Source organism: Anabrus simplex, chromosome X (assembly GCF_040414725.1).
Source record: "Anabrus simplex isolate iqAnaSimp1 chromosome X, ASM4041472v1, whole genome shotgun sequence".
Taxonomy (NCBI): Eukaryota; Metazoa; Arthropoda; class Insecta; order Orthoptera; family Tettigoniidae; genus Anabrus; species Anabrus simplex.
The window spans coordinates 89,017,574-89,029,895 of record NC_090279.1 but is presented as its reverse complement, the minus strand read 5'-3'; positions in this window follow the sequence as shown (position 1 = coordinate 89,029,895).

Sequence of the window (12,322 nt, the reverse complement as noted above, 5' to 3'; positions counted from 1 at the left end):
GAGAGAACAGTGCTGCACTCTATGTGGTGGCGGTAAATTCCATGTGCTTTACAAACCTATGTGTTTTTCTGACAGCTGTCATCCGCCATCTTTAATCCAGAGAGAACAGTGCTGCACTCTATGTGGTGGCGGCAAATTCCACGTGCTTTACAAACCCATGTGCTTTTCTGACAGCTGTCATCCGCCATCTTTAATCTAGAGAGAACAGTGCTGCACTCTATGTGGTGGCGGCAAATTCCACGTGCTTTACAAACCCATGTGCTTTTCTGACAGCTGTCATCCACCATCTTTAATCTAGAGAGAACAGTGCTGCACTCTATGTGGTGGCGGCAAATTCCACGTGCTCTTATTTGGAAACAAATTCTACTCGCTCTTCAGCTGTCATCCACCATCTTTAATCAAGAGAACACCGTGCTGCCCTCTTTGTGGTGGCGGATAATTTGAAAAAATTCTTTTCGACAAGCAGCCATCTTTAATTCAGAGAGAATAGTGCTGCCCTCTTTAGCTACTTACCTTTGAGGCGGTTAATTTGAAAAATTCTTTTCGACAAGCTGCCATCTTTAATCCAGAGAGAACAGTGCTGCCCTCTTTAGCTACTTACCTTTGAGGCGGTTAATTTGAAAAATTATATTTAACAAACTGCCATCTTTAATCCAGAGAGAACAGTGCTGCCCTCTTTAGCTACTTACCTTTGAGGCGGTTAATTTGAAAAATTCTATTTAACAAGCTGCCATCTTTAATGAAAAGAGCATCGTGGTGCTATCTTGCGGGTAATATTTTACGTCACAGCTGTCATCCACCATCTTGCATTGCTAACCTTAGTGCTGCCCTCTTTAGCTACTTACCTTTGAAACAAAAAATCTATTTGACAAGCTGTCACCCGCCATCTTGCATCGCAAACCTCAGTGCTGCACTCTATGTGGTGGCGGATAACTTGAAAAATCTTTTTGACAAGCAGCCATCTTTAATCAACAGAGCACCGTGCTGACATCTTTAGCTACCGCCATCTTACATCGCTTACCTCGCTGCTGCACTCTATGTGGTGGCGGTAAATTCGAACAAGTTTAATCACGCATCGGGAAAGCTAGAGTAAGCACGTGCTGCAGTGATGACGTCATCATGCATGTTTAGACTTGTCCGTTTTCTTAAGAGTAAGTCGGTGTAAAGGAATGTGGTAGCGGTAAATTCGAACAAGTTTAAACATGCATCGGGAAAGCTAGAGTAAGCAAGTGCTGTTGTGATGACGTCATTGTGCATGTTTAGACCTGATCGTTTTCCTTAAGAGTAAGTCAGTGTAAAGCAATGCAATAAGTACAACATTTTTTGAATGCGATCAAATATTTATTTACAAATGTACTACAACAGTGTTCGTTTTTGCTGCTGACAAGGTTGGTGTGCTTCTTAACAACGTATGCTTCTGAAATGCCTCCTGCAACATTCAAATTGAACAAAGCATTTAGAAATATATTATACTAAGTATGTTATGCTTTACAGAGAAGATCATATACTTCTTACCTTGCTGTTATTCCTTTTCGGAATCATCATCATCATCATCATGAGGTACTAGAGAAAGTTCATTCATACACTGTGTACAGTGTTCAATCCTCGGATTTGGTCCATCCCAATCATCATCACCATTTTCTCCTCGATGCTTGTAATGTCGTTCACAAGTTCTGCATAAAGCTACTTCGATTGACATCTTACTGTGTAGAGGAAGGATGTCCCAAAAATTATGTACGTAAGAGGCAGCGTACGTATATAAAAATCCTGGTGGTAAGTATTGAATAAGATGTTTCGGCATCAAAGATCTACGTTTATAGAACATCTTAATAGCCTCACTCACTCGTGAAACATAAATAACATGTTGCGTATGAGCATGCAAACAGCATGCACATTTACAGTTTTGTTCCATAGCGTACGATGTCGAAGCACACACTAATGAAAATGATAAAGATCTATTCTTATTTATAGTCTCGTAACAATATTCGTTAGCGGATGGTAAGTAACATCACTCATATGAATAATAAGACAATAGGCTGCTGTGTTAGCAGGAATGTTTTCAGATGTTTCAAATTCTAAACGAATATCCACTGGAGATTCTTTTATAGATTCTTCATGATAAGAGCAGTCTATAACTACAATCGGTGCTTTATTTTTAAATTCTTGAGGTGTAAATAGCGGACGATCTTCTTTCTGATAATACGATGATTGAAATTTACAAAACATGTCATAGAGCATCCCAAACTTATTTTTCTCAAAGTTAATGTCGATGTTTTCGTAGGGATACGTAATTCCGTTGAGATATAGTCTAACGTGTCTTAATTTGCAGTGATCAAACAGTGAGCTATCTTTTTCGTGATTGAATTTACGATTAGTTTGAAATCCAAAAATAATGTACAAGGGCTTCTCAGTAAAACGTGATGTTTTAACAGCCCAGCTATGCTTGTTTGTAGGTGGTAACACAGGATATTCATGCAGCTCCCAACTTCTAAAACGTATAGGTAATGGCGTATCATTTTCTACAATCTTGAGCAATCGAAGTTTTTCACGATCAGATAAGGTTACATGTGGAATCCGCCACAGTATACGATGCAGTGTTATTTTCGATTCTACAGGTGTTTCTACTGCTTTAAGAGAATTGTAATCACTTCGATCACGGATTAGAATAAGCTCTTGTTTTGCGTTGATTATAATACGTGTAAAGTCTTCTGCGAATCCAAAAATATGTTTCAGTGATAACATACCCGTAAAAGTTCCATCCTCATTAATCATCCAGTTGTTACTAGCTTTTGGACACCATCCAGCCATCCGCAAAAGATTACTTTCTTCATCACAGAAAGAAGGGTAGAGTTTCATTGCACTTGTAATACCAACATTCTTCGTTCGATCTATTTCAACATTATTTACTTCATATCGCGCTTCAGAAAAGAGAAAAGCTAGAGCATGGTTGTTTAGTTGTGAAGTGCTTGGTCCACTTCCATCAGACTTTTCTAATCGTCCTTCAATATAGAGGTAGCTTTCGTGTGGTAAGGTGGAAACATCTTGTTGATTAATAATAAAATGAATTTCATCATTGTTATTTAATCCAAACGTAAAAGGTTGATAGGAATGAAGCTCACTTCGTACTACACCTTCACGACTTTCTACTGTATTCGTAATGTCTAGCATTTCTTCCATTTTGTTGTAGTAGTGTATATCCCAAATCTTGGAGTATCTGCTTATGGGTATCTGTTAACTCGATGAGTCTCTGCACACATGTAGTATGTCTTCGGAATGTACACCGTGTTTTATAGATGGTTTTCATACTGGTTTAAGATGTAGTTTGTAAGCTACGTACGCGTGCTGATCTAAATGAATAAGCTGATTATGTTTATTTACAAGTCTAAGAGTAATGTTGCTAATGTGTTTTACAGACACAGGATGATAAAGAACTACTGCTGGTTTCTCACAAATAGTATATCCACGTTCCTCTGTAACAATGAAGTCATGCAGGACGTGCGAAGGTTGTAGATTACTATTCAAGTCTGTAATAATATTACAAGTAATGTTCACATTATAATCATCGAAGAGTTTTATAGGTTGATCAGACTCGTAACGTACGTTCGGTAGGAGCTCCCTCGATGAAAATCCAAGCAGTGGGCCAATCGAATCAGGTTGTGATTTGAAGTCAATCTTAAATGATGATTCAATAACACATTTGTGTGTAATGTTGCTTATAGTGATTGAGAACTTGTAATTATGATTACTAAAACTATCTTCCCCAAACTGATCAATTAACGTACTTTCAATATAGTCGTGAATATCATCTACTGTATAACTACCTGAGGGTAGTGTTAGCACATACTCATCGTAATAGAACTTGTTTAAACCATCACGCACATTATAGATTTTATTGTAGCTTTCAAACGATACTAGTCCAAGACTATGCGGCTGATAACCAAGTTCGATTGGTGGATTAAAATAGACGGTTGTTTCAGGTCCTTCTCCACGTACAGCAAACGTTCTTTCACTGTTCGTCATCACGTAGACACTAATGCACTTTCTCTACTGTCTGGGTTTGATATAAGAACATAAGACATAATCGTCCGCACATGCGTGTATTAAAGTTTTGCACACGGTTTTTATTGTAAACAATGTCTGCACTGCTTCCGAAATAACGTATGAGCTCAAAAGGAGGAGGTAAATCTCCATAGCTATCAAAATACCATACTTTAGATTTACGTTTTACATAAGCAACGTAATGAGTTCCAGGTCCACGACTGTCGTCCAAGTTAATTACGGCACTTTCACGTTCACGTGGGCGTACTGGTAGTTGATCGCGCATATACACTCCTCGAAAATAATGAATTCCTAGTTGTTTAGCAAACGTAAAAACTTCATCATGCGTTAGAGCTCGATATGGCAGTGCATTCAGTAGACGTTTTTTGGAGAAATGTAGATACCAAGCCCTTTCTTGTATGGCGCTAGCTTCATGTTCACACCTTTACCTCGTAACGCAATTGCCTCCATCGTCTTGTTATGACGTTCACTCTCTTTCAACTGTTGTTTCGCTTCTTCTACAGCTTTGACAGTTCTCGCTACAGCACTAGCACCACCTAGCAATGACCCTAAAGCTGCTAAGCCAGCAAACCGCGCAGGAAGAAATCCCCCTCGTTTTGGTACAGGAATAATTCGCGCACGTTTACTAAATATTGCTCTGCACTTTGGAGAAATTCTCGCTCTTGCTGCGCGTAACGCCTTAGTAATAGCTACACGAGGATTGTATTCCCCTCGAATAGCTTTTTGCGCAGCCTTTATAACATCTTTCCATCCAACAGTTTTTACTTTCTTCTTCTTCTTCATGTCGTTTGGATATCGTTGTTTCACCATGCTGGACATGACTTTACTAGTCAAGAGCAAATCATAAACTAACCGTTACCTCTTGTTTCGTTTAATATATATATTACTATTACGTACTTTATGATTCAGTTATCATGAAGATTATAAAGCAGCAAGACACGCTACCTGTTACCGACATTGTACCACATCTCTTACCTAGTTCTAGTACAACTACAAGAAAACGTCATGGAACGTAGTTTCCTTTTACTGTTCGATGTATTATATCAGGTCCGTCGGGATGCGGTAAAACAAATCTTTTACTCACACTTATTACTTCTGTAAATGGTGTACGCTTCGAGAATATTTACGTTTTCGCAAAATCACTCTATCAGCCGCTATATACTATTCTACAAACTGTAATGCACGATCTAGTTAAAGATGGAATAAGATATTTTAAATTTAATTCACATGAGCAAGTACCATCACCAGACGATGTGCTTCCTATTTCTCTTATGATCTTTGATGATGTTGCAACAGAACAGCAAAACGTTATTCGTGCATTCTTTAGTATGGGTCGGCATAATATGTTGATTGCATCTATTTGTGCCAAACCTATTCTCGTGTGCCTAAGCAGTTGATACGCGACAACGCAAATGATATTGTGCTTTTTCGGCAAGATGAGCGCAACATGCGACATGTGTATAACGATCATGTTAACACTGATATGACATTCGATGACTTTAAACGTATGTGTGCTAAATGTTCGTCATTACACCGTTACAGCTTTTTAGTTATTGATAAAGAAAGTGATGTATAGCATGGACGATATCGCATGGGTTTCGATCATTTTATATGCATTAACACAGAATTGCAGTAACTACTTGATTAAAAACCACCATCATGTTAACATCTAGCAAGGAGATCACAAAACATATCATCCAAGCTCGAAACAATATTCGACGGAAATTTAAAGAGTTTAAACGTATTCAAGCAGACACGGATTTATTTTTAAAAACACAACTAAGTACACCACTCAAAGAAATTTTTAATTCTACTTCATTACCGCAGTCTACTTCAAGTTTTGCTTCTATGCAAACATCATATCATAAAGAGAAGCATGAAGAAGAAAAGCATGAAGAAGATACTGAAGAGAAGAAGCAGGATGTAGATCAAGAGGAAGATAAGGAAGAAGAAGAAGAAGAACTTAATGATACATCACCATCTAAGCGTGTTGAGTTTTTAACTACAGATGTTATTGCAGAAACACCTACTACATCGACGCAAAATCTACCATCTTTGTCTGAGTTTATGATTACACCAGAGTATCGCAATCAGTTTAGAACTTTTATTCAAGACACCTATGGATCTCTCTTTGCACCTTATATAGAAAAACTTTTTACAGGACAAACTGACACTACCTATGGTATTCGCTACGAAGATGACTGTTTCCGGATAGGAAATTCAAATGTTAAGATTAATAGCAACAAACTCATTGTAAAAGGTGTTACCTATAAACCTACGAAAGGACTCTTAGAACTTCTTTTCTCACGAATACCTGATAAGGATATAATTTTACAAGATGATCTTAAAAAGTATAAAGCAATACCTTTTGCTACTGATGCAACACGACGTAATTACAAGAGAACAGAAGCCGTAAATGCGAATAAGAGTTACAAGTATCGTGAGTTTATTTCTAAGCTGTTTCCGACTGCACGTAGTCTAGACGTTATCTACAAGCCTTTGTTGCCGTATGTGGATGTAAGATACTGGAATGACCCAAACTTACTCGTTGAACGATTACAACTTTTAAGAGCATCGCAAGAGGCTGGTCACACTGGTCACGGATCAGAAATTCTAGAAATAGAAAGAGAACTACGTTATGCCGGTATTATTTTGTAATGGCTCGTCATGAGAAGATCTCACCTGTAAAGGTAAACATCGCACATGAGTTACATAAACCAGCACGTCGCACCTACTGTCGCAGACGCGTTATTACACGAGGAAAAGATGATCTCTGGCAAGCAGACTTAGTAGAAATGATTCCATATGCTTCTAGTAATAAGGGCTATAAGTATCTACTTACTGTTATCGATGTGTACTCAAAGTTTGCTTTTGAACAACCCGTGCGTTCTAAAACAGCAGCTCAAGTTAAAGAAGCATTTAAACATATTGTTGAAGAATCGAAACGCTGCCCAAGGCTTCTTCAAACTGATCAAGGTAAAGAGTTTTACAACAAGGATTTTTCTTCTTACCTCAAGTTACTTGGCATTCAACACTACTCTACGTTCAGCAATCTCAAGGCAAGTGTTGTAGAACGCTTTAATCGTACACTCAAAACAATGATGTGGCGAGAATTGACAGCGCAAGGTTCATATCGTTGGATTGATCTGCTACCTAGACTTTTATCTACCTACAACGATACACCTCATCGCACTATCGGAACAAAGCCACGTCTTGTTACAAAGAATACACCTCGTCTAGATGCTATTCATCTTGTAATCAAAACAGCTGATCCACGTCGCTATCGCTTTAAAGAAGGTGATTTCGTTCGCATCAGCAAACACAAGTCTATCTTTGCAAAAGGATACACACCTAACTGGAGCACTGAAATTTTTCAAATCAGAAGTGTTAAGCTTACTAATCCAGTTACGTATTTACTTCGCGATCTCAGAGGACAGCCTATTGAAGGAGGATTCTACATCGAAGAACTGCAGAAAATAAAATATCCTGATCACTATTTAGTTGAACGTGTTATTCGACGTCGTGGTAATAAAATGTATGTTAAATGGCTTGGTTTTAATAACAGCTTTAATTCATGGATTAATAAAGAGGATGTACTTTAAATCTTATGTGTGTTTTCTTTTAATCCTCTACGTTTCCTTTCTTCTAAGTCACTAGGACATGCTGTAGGATTAAACAACACCTGTAATATGTTTTGACAATTCATATTTATTTTAGACTATATACATACATTTTTATCCTTTGTTTATGTTACGGTCTTTGACACTCAGTTTTCGTTTTATTGCACCAACAACGACAAGTGCTGCTATATTCTTCTGAGCAGCTAAAGCACTAGGTAATAACACACACACAGCATAACTTTACGAAGCAGATTTTAACAGCTACACGACATACTCTATGCAGGCAGCATGTAACTACGTATCAGGCGAATGTGTTCTAGGGCCGCAGGGGAGATGAAGCACGAAGAAAAGAAGATCAATCACTCTATTGATGAGTCCACGCCCAACATGCTTCCTCATCTTTCTCCCAGCACGTTTCTTCACCTTTTCCTTGTTTACTCTCTCCACAGCCATGATAAGTGTTTATAAGCGAAGACAACTCCTTAGTTTTAGGTCCGTGATACAGTTTAATTACTTGACATGTACGGCACTGTCTCACAGAAGGTCTTCTAGCTAAACTCACGTGTTCATGATGTAAACTACACGTTTGAAGCTCTGACAAAACAGGATCTTGAGTCCACTCACGAGGCACCTTTTCCCAAATCTTCTTTACAGCATTCGCAGCTACATTAACCAAAAATGCCTTTGGTAATGCATTTAACTCTTCTTCAGTAAAAGTGTTTAGTTTCTTTTTGCATGCATAAAACTTTACGATCGCCTTTTCAACTGCGTTACACTTAGTATCTGTTAGAAATGACATGATGTCTTTACTCTACAAATGTTTCTTTTACACTAAGGTTATTTCAACACTGCACTTTACATATGTTGTTCACTTCCCGGCATGCACTGCGACACAACCAATCAAAGAGCATACCTACATGTTGTAAAGACTGTTTACTTGTTTCTCTGCTATGCTCTTTCGGAAGAGTTTTAAATGATAGGCACCCCAATTCATGCATGTCGATAACTTCACATGATGATGGTAGAAAATCACGCAACCATTCTTTCTTTTCACAACCCTTTAAAAGAACAAGATCTGCTCTTGACAAATGTGCATTCATCATTAAAGGTAGAAAACGATAAGGTATCCTTTTTTCTCCCCACTTCAAACCTGAATTGTTTTCAATCCACTGAGTCTGCTTTTTATCTTCATCTGTTTGCAAACAGTAAGGGAACGGCGGACTAAATACTAAACTAACAAGTTTTGGAGCCCACAACACACTGCAATCTAACACAGCCACCTCTTTAAACACAAATTTGTTTCCGTTTACTTTAAAGCCTTGCACATCAACTATTAATGTTTTCGTCATGTTTGCACTCCACACTCTATCACTGTTTCTCGAAGACTAAAGCTTTTAGTCAACGAACGGGTTTAAACATGCACAATGACGTCATCACTGCAGCACGTCCTTACTCTAGCTTTCCCGATGCGTGATTAAACTTGTTCGAATTTACCGCCACCACATAGAGTGCAGCAGCGAGGTAAGCGATGTAAGATGGCGGTAGCTAAAGATGTCAGCACGGTGCTCTGTTGATTAAAGATGGCTGCTTGTCAAAAAGATTTTTCAAGTTATCCGCCACCACATAGAGTGCAGCACTGAGGTTTGCGATGCAAGATGGCGGGTGACAGCTTGTCAAATAGATTTTTTGTTTCAAAGGTAAGTAGCTAAAGAGGGCAGCACTAAGGTTAGCAATGCAAGATGGTGGATGACAGCTGTGACGTAAAATATTACCCGCAAGATAGCACCACGATGCTCTTTTCATTAAAGATGGCAGCTTGTTAAATAGAATTTTTCAAATTAACCGCCTCAAAGGTAAGTAGCTAAAGAGGGCAGCACTGTTCTCTCTGGATTAAAGATGGCAGCTTGTTAAATATAATTTTTCAAATTAACCGCCTCAAAGGTAAGTAGCTAAAGAGGGCAGCACTGTTCTCTCTGGATTAAAGATGGCTGCTTGTCGAAAAGAATTTTTTCAAATTATCCGCCACCACAAAGAGGGCAGCACGGTGCTCTCTTGATTAAAGATGGTGGATGACAGCTGAAGAGCGAGTAGAATTTGTTTCCAAATAAGAGCACGTGGAATTTGCCGCCACCACATAGAGTGCAGCACTGTTCTCTCTAGATTAAAGATGGCGGATGACAGCTGTCAGAAAAGCACATGGGTTTGTAAAGCACGTGGAATTTGCCGCCACCACATAGAGTGCAGCACTGTTCTCTCTGGATTAAAGATGGCGGATGACAGCTGTCAGAAAAGCACATAGGTTTGTAAAGCACATGGAATTTACTGCCACCACATAGAGTGCAGCACTGTTCTCTCTGGATTAAAGATGGCGGATGACAGCTAACGAAATTGCCCACATGATAGCATCACAGTGCTCTATTGATTAAAGATGGCAGATGACAGCTGTCAAAAAAGCACGTGGCTTTGTTTCCCAACAAGAGCACATAGAATTTTTCAAATTGCCGCCACCACATTTCAAAGGTATCTTGCTAAAGAGTACAGCACTGTGCTCTGTTGATTAAAGATGGCGGATGACGGCTGTCAAAAAAGCGCGTGAGTTTGTTTCCAAACAAGAGCATGTAGAATTTTTCAATTTGCCGCCACCACATAGAGGGCAGCACGGCGCTCTCTTGATTAAAGATGACTGCTGTCATGTGGAATTGCCTGCCACCACATTTCAAAGGTAACTAGCTAAAGAGTGTAGCACGGCGCTCAAAGATAGCTGCTGTCAAAAAGCATTTTTCAAATTATCCGCCACCACATTTCAAAGGTAAGTAGCTAAAGAGGGCAGCACTGTGCTCTGTGGATTAAAGATGGCGGATGACAGCTGTCAAAAAAGCACGTAGCTGTCAAAAAGCACGTGGATTTGTTTATCCCGAGCTAGTGAGGTTAAGTTGGTAGCACTAAGGTTTAGACCCGCCAAGATGGCAGCACTGCCGATGACAGGTGACGAATTTTACATCTAAAGAGGGCAGCACAGCGCTCTGTAGTTTAAAGATGGCGGATGACAGCTGTCAAAAAGCACGTGGCTGTCAAAAAGCACGTGGCTTTGTTTATCTCGAGCTAGTTAGGTTAAGTTGGTACCACTAAGGTTTAGGCCCGTCAAGATGGCAGTACTGAGGTTAGCGATGCGTTGTTGTCGATGACAGCTGTCAAAAAGCACGTGGCTTTGTTTACAATCCTGTCAAAAAGCACGTGGCTGTCAAAAAACACGTGGCTTTGTTTACCTCATGCTAGTGAGGTTAAGTTGGCACTACTGAGGTTTAGGCCCGTCAAGATGGCAGTACTGAGGTTAGCGATGCGTTGTTGTCTGTCAAAAAGCACGTGGCTTTGTTTACCTCATGCTAGTTAGGTTAAGTTGGCACTAGTGAGGTTTAGGCCCGTCAAGATGGCAGCAGTGAGGTTAGCTATGCGTTGTTGTCGATGACAGCTGTCAAAAAGCACGTGGCTTTGTTCACAAATTCAAATCTCGCGCCAAAATTCAAATTTCCCGCCAAAATTCAAATTTCCCGCGGGCGGCGGCGGCGAAGGCGGCGGAGGAGGAGGAGGCGGGCGGCGGAGGAGGAGGAGGCGGGCGGCGGAGGAGGCGGCAGAATCCCTGCATTATACTACTCCCTTGATTTTTGAACGGCGAAGATTCTAGTCTCGGTGAATTTCTTGAATGCATATTATTAGCGAGCGGAGAAAATTGTGAGGGTATATATTTTGTGTTCTTTTTCAGATTCTTGGAATTCAGTCACTAATAGAAATAAAATAATGAAATTGCAAAATATTATTATGCTAAAGTTCGTAAAATAAACCAGTATATCCATACATACAGAGGACGACGAAGAGCAGAGATTGAGCGGTGACAAAAGTTAAATACTGTCTGTTTATTCCAGTAACTTCTACAGTGTCGTCCGGTGACTTTGCTATGTGTAGTGCTGATATGACGTTGTATTATTTTAGGAGAAGTTTATCACAGCTTCAACTATTAATTTCTGAAATTAAATTGAAGCAAGAAATTAAGTAGTTCAACCTATTCAATGCAAGTAAATAAGAAATGTAGTGTTACATTCTTATTTGATTAAAAGAGGTACCGGTTTCGACCACCAATCTGGGTCATCATCAGCCAATTAAAAATATAAAAACAATGAACAGGGAAACAAAAAATTAAAGGATATGTCTTTCACAAAAGCAGTTCATGAAGCATTATAAGACTATAGGGGTTAGGACTGTCCGATTTTAAATCATAAAATCCAGATGAACTCGAAGAACAGTCACTTATTTGTGCCAAAGCGCAAGTCCCTGAAGAGTGGCACAACGTACGCGATGTCCGGCACTGTTTTCAACCAAATAAGTATCTAACACTACATTTCTTATTTACTTGCATTGAATAGGTTGAACCACTTAATTTCTTGTTTCAATTTAATTTGTGATACAGTTCAATATGGAACATTATGACACTTTATTAATTTCTGTGTTGAGAGGACACGAGGCGAAAAGTACGATGCTTGCGTGCGTTAGAAAATTTCGTCAAATTATTATTCGGCATGGGACGTTAAATTTAGTGCATTTCTCATCGAATTCTTTCAGACGTAATGAAGCACGTGTTTGCATTAGAG